At 39.3% G+C, this 7,920-nt stretch overlaps 1 pseudogene; it reads left to right on the top strand.

Moving 5' to 3' along the window:
- The first annotated feature begins 6,147 nt into the window (after positions 1-6,147).
- Positions 6,148-7,111, top strand: LOC140845402 (olfactory receptor 7G2-like; annotated as a pseudogene).
- Positions 7,112-7,920: the final 809 nt, after the last annotated feature.

Here is a 7,920-nt window from a genome sequence, read left to right as displayed (position 1 = left end):
GGAGAATGAAACTGGACCATTGTCTAACCCCATACACAAAAGTAAATTCAATATGGATCAAAGACCTGAATGTAAGTCATGAAACCATAAAACTCTTAGACAAAAACATAGGCAGAAACCTTTTAGACATAAACATGTGTGACCTTTTCTTGAACATATCTCCCCGGGCAAGGAAAACAACAGCAAAAATGAACAAGTGGGACTATATTAAGCTGAAAAGCTTCCATACAGCAAAAGACACCATCAATAGAACAAAAAGGAACCATACAGTATGGGAGAATATATTTGAAAATGACAGATCCGATAAAGGCTTGATGTCCAAAATACACAAAGAGCTCACCCACCTCAACAAACATTAAACAAACAATCCACTTAAAAAATGGGCAGAGGAAGTGAACAGACAGTTCTCCAAAAAAGAAATACAGATGGCCAACAGACACATGAAAAGATGTTCTACTTCGCTAATTATCAGAGAAATGCAAATTAAAACTACAATGAGATATCACCTCACACCAGTAAGGTTGGCTACCATCCAAAAGACAAACAACAACAAATGCTGGCAAGGCTGTGGAGAAAGGGGAACCCTCCTACACTGCTGGTGGGAATGTAAATTAGTTCAACCATTGTGGAAAACAGTATGGAAGTTCCTGAAAATGCTTAAAATAAACTTGCCATTTGACCCAGGAATTCCACTCATAGGAATTTACCCTAAGAATGCAGTACTCAAATTTGAAAATGACAGATGCACCCCTATGTTTATCACAGCACTATTTACAATACCCAAGAATTGGAAGCAACCTAAGTGTCCATCAGTAGATGATTGGATAAAGATGTGGTACATATACACAATGGAATATTACTCAGCCTTAAGATGTAAACAAATCCTACCATTTGTAACAACATGGATGGAGCTAGAGGGTATTATGCTGAGTGAAATAAGCCAAGTGGAGAAAGAGTAATTCCAAATGATTTCACTCATCTGTGGAGTATAAGAACAAAGGAAAAACTGAAGGAACAAAACAGCAGCAGAATCACAGAACCCAAGAATGGACTAACAGGTACCAAAGGGAAAGGGAGTGGGGAGAATGGGAGGGTATGGAGGGATAAGGGGGGGAGACGAAGGGGAGTATTAAGATTAGCATGCATAAAGGGGGGTGGGAGAAAGGGGAGGGCTGAACAACACAGAGAAGTCAAGTAGTGATTCTACAGCATTTTGCTATGCTGATGGACAGTTACTGTAAAGGGGTTTATAGGGGGTACTGGTATAGGGGAGAGCCTAGTAAACATCATATTCTTCATGTAATTGTAGATTAACAACAACAACAACAAAAAAGCAGTTCCTGTGTGGTGACCTCCAATAAGTTATTCACAATGGTGTAAAGGGCATATCAAAGTGTGGGCAAAGGGTCTGTTTGTGTTTATACAGAGGATCAAAGCCTAATTTGGCTACTCAGAAAATGGACTAAGATACGATATGAAGAAGAAGTTCCATCATCAACATACTCTGGAAGAGTCATTCCAGAAGATGATCATCAAAAAACGTCAACAAAGATCCTGGTGCTGTTGCAGTTGTAGCTGCATTCATCCCTCTGGTTCCTGGAATTGCCATTGGAATGAAGAAGGAGATATCTAAGCTGGCCTGTGCATACAGTAAAACAACAAATTTGACTGGATCTATACCTTTGGAACTCAACCAAGAATTAGTAGAAGTGCAAGTTGCAGCACTCCAAAATCTTGAGACTACAGACTATCTACTGTTAAAAGAACATATGGAATGTGAACAGTTCCCAGGAATGTGTTGTTTTACACTGTCTGATTTTTCTCAAACTATTCAAATTCAGTTAGACAATATCTATCATATCATAGATAAGTTTTCACAAATGCTTAGGGTGCCTAAGTGGTTTTCTTGGTTTCACTGGAGATGGCTGGTAATTGTAGGTCTTCTTTGTATTCCTATTATATTAACTGTATTCCTATTATATTAATGTGTGTGCGCAATTTAATTAGTAGTTTAAAACCTATACATGCTTAAGTTACTCTACAAGAAGATATGTCAAAGAAATAATCAATCTTCCCATGTTTTCTTTCGTCTGCTACTTCTATAGCTTCTCTTCTTCCTTCCTACTTACAACCCTTAAATAGAATTCGTGCCTCATATCTAATTTACTGAGTATCATAATTCTTCCAAGTGGTAAAGATACCTCAAGACAAATGTTGGGCATAAAACCCACAGGGCATAAATCTGCAAAGAAGTAAAAAGCCAACCTTTTCAAACAATATTGCTTCTCTCTCACTTACCAACTTAACATTTCCCTGTATGGCCCTGGAAGATGACTGGTTAGCCAGAGACGGGTAAGATTCCTCAAGGGAGGAACAACCTAAGACAGGCACAGTCACAGGGGGGCCATCAGGTGAGAAATTGGGGAATCAACAGAGGTGAGGCTTAGAACCTCACCACCACCACCACCACCACCACCACCACCCCGTTTTTGAGAGAAATCTCCTGCATCCGTGGATGTTTTGTTGCCCTTGTCTAGCTTGGATTAATACTTAGTCTATAGGCACACACCTGATCATCTACATTTGCCCTCTTACAGCACTAAACTATGTTTTCTACCTTTATCTTGCATCTACCTACCACTTCAGTATTTTATTTTAAAAAATAATAATAATAATAATAAGGGAGAAATGTAGGATTCACATATAAATCAAGTATAAAAATCAAATGAATATTCATATTTGACCTGATTGTTTATAGTTCATAATGCGTGATCAAAACCGAAAGTTTCTGTGATGACTGCCTTTGTACTGTTCACCATGTAAGAACTTATTCACTATGTAAGAATTTGTTCACCATGTAAAAAATAAAAGAAAATAAGATTTCCATTTAACTAGGAAAGCTGAAAGGAAAAAAAAATGATCAGAACGCAGTTGGCCATGGAGCTCTAGCCTCACTGTCTATCACCACCCTGGACATCCCATATATGGGATTTGCATATCCCACATCGCACCAGTACTCCGTGGCCTTCATTCTCCTGGTGTTCTAACCCCATTCTCTAGGGTGCATTTCCTCCAGAGCCAAAATATGCCCCTTCTCAGACAGGATTTCTGTGAAATTTTCTGATATTTACTTCAATTCCTGGGATGGTGACATGGAAATGCTTTGCTGATATTTACCTTTGATTCTCTTTCCTGGTTCTTGATAACATGGTTGTGTAGAACACCTGTTGTATTGTCCCCATAGCCACTCTGGGGAATAAGAGGTTCGCCCAAGAAACTAGGATTTCTAGTCCCTCTCCAGTCTCGCCTGTTCTTTAAAGAACTACCAAATATTTCAAGTAAAAGCAGCAGAAACAATGTTATTTCTTATTTGTTTCCTTTTCTTTTATTTTTTATTACTTAGTACATCAGCATCACAAAGAAAAGATATTGTGATTTTTAAAAGGCATATGCCTACCCCTCACTCACGACAGTACGGAATGAATGAATACTGACATTGTATTGTATTGCCTTCAAGATTTTATATAAAATAACATAATAATATGCCTACAGAAGGTGACCCTGTTGAATTACCCTCTCCCCTCTCCCACTTCTAGAGGCATACTACCTTGAACACAATGGCTTCCCTCATGCATGACTTTGGACTGTATCTGCATTCACAATTATATTTATAGAAAGAGGCAGTAAGCATAATTCCTATTAGGACATGGAGAAATAAATTGTGATGTAACTATAGTAAGATAATTCCTGAGGTTTTTTTATTTCAAATTTTTTTCTTTTTCTTTTTTTTTAATTTAAATAGAGTTGATTATGGTCTGGTTTTTATATTAATGCAGTTGGACTAAATACCAAATTAATCAAAAAATAAATTAGATGAGAGAGCCAACTGTAAATGACATATCTGGTGTGGTCATATTCACAAAAAGTTTTTGAAATTCAAAACAGTACAATTTTTATGGTATCATAATATTAAATATAGTGAAAAGTGCAGAGAAATCCTGTATATCAGGTTAGTGTCATGTTCCTTGTGTAAGTAAAAGAATCAAGATTGTATAAATACATGATATAAGGACTTCAAATACATTTGTATTAATCATTGCAATAAAAACATACATGATAAAGGGACTTCAAATATATTTGTATTCAATATTGAAATAAAAAGACATAGTAATGCTGATATAAGTGAATTTGATAATTTTGACTGCTTGGTACCAAGATCTCCACTGGTGTATTTGTAATTTTCTTTCACTTGAATGATTCATAGTAAAAATAAATACATGTGTTTAGGATCAAGAAATATTTTTAAATTTCTCATGCTATAGGATTTCTGTCATATCTGTTTTTTCTCCTGTAGGTTTTTTTTATTTGTGTTCATTCCAATGTATAATTATTTTTGATATTTAATTCATTTAAATTGCTGTGTAAAACATCCCCTGTTCTTGCCAGATGAATAATGACATCACCGATATCACCTTCATTACTTTCTTACATGATAAAGGTTCCCAACTGGAGTCTCAGCTCTTAATCTCTTCCCCTAAATTTGCAGCTGTCACAGGTGGGATGTTCTTCTTGATTGTTTTCTTCCACTGGACGAGCCCATTGCTTTCTTCTGATGATTGACACATGCCAGGAGCTGCTGTTCATGGCAGAAAAGGAGAACCATGGTAGGAAATGTGAGGATGGAGGTGCCCTGTGATGACTGCCATGCTGGATGTGTTTCTATTCATTGCTCATCATTGCAACATCCCCATAAGGTCTGATGAGGGTTCCCGTTACACAAGTGAGAACACGAGGCCTCTGCAGAGACAATGTTCCCAGTTCACAAAGCAAGTGCTGGTGTGGACTGAAATCACTGTTTGAGTTCAAGTAATCCTCCAAATGATAAGGGTTGTCGTGGTCACTGCAGGCTCCCCAGGAGAACAAGGACCATGGCTTCACAGAGACCATCCGGTAGGTCACTCGATCAGCTTGTAAATAACATGTATTTCTGCATTATCTTGTCTCAGTCTTCTGAGGACCTACAGATTGTTCTTATTTTCATAGATGCCAATACAGTTCATTCTTTCTCAGATTTAACTGCTTTTCTTAACGATATGACACTGTCACCTTAGGGGAAGACATCCTCTCAGGATGAGGCAGAGCATCTCCCCGACACAGTGTCTGCTTCCTGTAGAATGAACCACTACGGCCGATGAGGACCGTTTCAACCGGGGCGTCTTACGAGCTACAGGTTTATGAGCAGCATTTCTTCTCTTTGCCAGGAGCAGAGCGTATGCTTGGATGGATGCCTTGACATGCTACTTCATGGGAGACATAGACATATATTACAAGAAATAGAAAATATTTCAGTTATTGTTAAGAATGAAAATGTTAAAAATGTTAAAGGAAATTATGAAGTCTGTATGATAAAGGTTGGTTCTGTGTTATCAGGGGTATGAAGAGAGACTGTTCAAGAGAGTCAACTCAACAGACACATGGTCTAAACTGAGACCCAGTCTTTGCTGTGCACCGATGGTACCTCCTGTCCGTGACCTAGCCTCAAATTACCCAAGTGTCCTCATGGGTAAATGGGATCACAGCATGTACCAATGCTTATGTAATGTGACCAGTCCTACAGATGATTCTCAATAAGGCCAACTATTTTTGACCACTGTTCTAGATGCAGATTTCATGACATTGTTTTTGTCCTTCTGTTTGTTTGAAGGCATGGGATATTTCTAAAGGAAATGTCGTGCCTTATTCTTGGTATCAGTCTCAGCACTTGGCACAATGTGTACAATGGATTTGGTGATCTCTAAAAATTTGGGTCAGTAATGGGAAGACAGGAAAGAAATAGTGTGAGAGACGGTGATGGAGGGAGAAATTAGCAGAGGGACAGATCTGAATATTCATCTGCATTCACAATATACATAGAGGGTATTGCTTTTTAGATTTAAGCACTGATTCTCAAATATCAGCATGTTTCAAATTCATCTGGAGGGCTTGTGGAAACATACATTTCTTGTCCTCACCCCTGAGTTTATCCACAGGAAGTCTTCAGTACTTCCAAGAATTTTCATTTCTAAAAAGTTCCCAGTTGATGTTGCTGCTGTTAGACCAGGAACTTTTTTTTTTCACTACCTCTTTTATATCAGGTTCATCAACAACATGAATCACACATATGTTCTAAAATTCCTCCTCCTGGGATTGACAGACAATCCAGAACTTCAGCCCTTCCTCTTCGAGCTGTTCCTGTCTGTGTCCCTGGTCACCATCCTGGAGAACCTGCTCATCATCCTGGCCATCAGCTCTGACCCCCACCTCCACACCCCATGTACTCCTTCCTCTGCATCCTGTCCCTGGCTGACATCTGTATAAGCACAACTATCATCCCCAAGATGCTGGTGAACATCCAAGCACAGAATCAGCACATTAGATACACTGGTTGCATTGCACAGATTGGTTTTGTCCTATTTTTTGATGGTTTTGAAAACTGCCTCCTTCCAGCAATGGCCTATGACCATTATGTTGCCATCTGCCATCCACTGAGGTACACGGTCATCATGACTTCCTGATCCTATGTTATGCTGATTCTGCTCTCTCTGCTCCTTAGCATCATGGATACCCTGCTCCACAGTCTGATGGTGCTGCGGCTGTCCTTCTGCAGGGACCTGAAAATTCCCCATTTCTTCTGTGAACATGTTCAGGTCATCAAGCTGGCCTGCTCTGATACCCTCACCAATAACTTCCTGATATATCTTGTAGGCAGCCCATTTGGGGGTGTATCTGGGATCATTTTCTCTTATACTCAAATTCTCCTTCCATTTTGAGAATGCCGTCAGTGGAGGGTAAGCATAAAGCCTTTTCCACCTGTGGGTCTCACCTCTCAGTTGTCTCCCTGTTCTATGGGACAGCTTTTGGGGTGTACATTAGCTCTGCAGTTATTGACTCTTCCAGGAAGGCTGCAGTGGCCTCAATGATGTACACTGTGGTTCCCCAGATGAACCCCTTCATCTACAGCCTGAGGAACAGGGACATGAAGGGAGCCTTGAGGAAAATAATTAGTAGGGTACATCTGTCTTTTATGATGTCACCTGCTTTGGGTTTGTTTTTCTTGAATGAGTCAAAGTGACAGGACTCTTTACAGAGCAACGTGCCTGTTTTTCCACCACCATGTGGCCCTAAGAGGATCAGATCACATGATGGCCACATGCATCTCAAAATGGGCTTGAAATGTGCTGATACTTTTTGTCCAGCTACAGGACGTTTGAGAATGACTTCAGTTTTCTAAAATCAGTTTCTTTCCTCTGGACCCATACAACCAAAGTTGAGTCAGGGATTCTAGTTTTAGTGACTTTTTTGCAGATTACCCCCAAACACAGATCACTGTAGAAGGTGGTTAGGATAGGGCAACCTTTGAAGCAAGGCTGTGGTCGTTTCTAGAGACTAGCTTTTGTCTGATCTGTGGTTACAACCATGCCGGTTGCATCCCAGATTTAGGCGTGCAGCGGGGCAAGGCAGCTAGCCTTTCTAACCCCAATTTAGTACTCAGACTAGTCATTTGTAAAACATACCCTTCCAAGGCTACTTTAGCCTCCACTACACTAATTTTCATTAACTATAAAATTGATATAATTAGATTTTTCTGGTGGTTTGAAATGATAGTGTGATATTTGAGACTCATCAGTGGAAAGCAGATACAGGTATCATTCATGGACATAATGCCCAGAGGCAGAAACCTGATTGTCCTTCCCTTGGTCAGTTGATACAAGATCTGTCCACAGAGTCAACAGAAGACATGTGTCATAGGTTGGATGGTGGTCTTCAAAATATATGGCCACATCCCAATTTTCCTTAATATGATTTAGTATTATTATATAAGTATTAATTTGTATCATCAGAGTGAGTGGTACTTATTTAGAGAAATGAGTCATTTCAGTG

Source organism: Manis javanica, chromosome 13, assembly GCF_040802235.1.
Source record: "Manis javanica isolate MJ-LG chromosome 13, MJ_LKY, whole genome shotgun sequence".
Classification (NCBI taxonomy): domain Eukaryota; kingdom Metazoa; phylum Chordata; class Mammalia; order Pholidota; family Manidae; genus Manis; species Manis javanica.
This window is presented reverse-complemented; position numbering and strand designations above follow the sequence as displayed.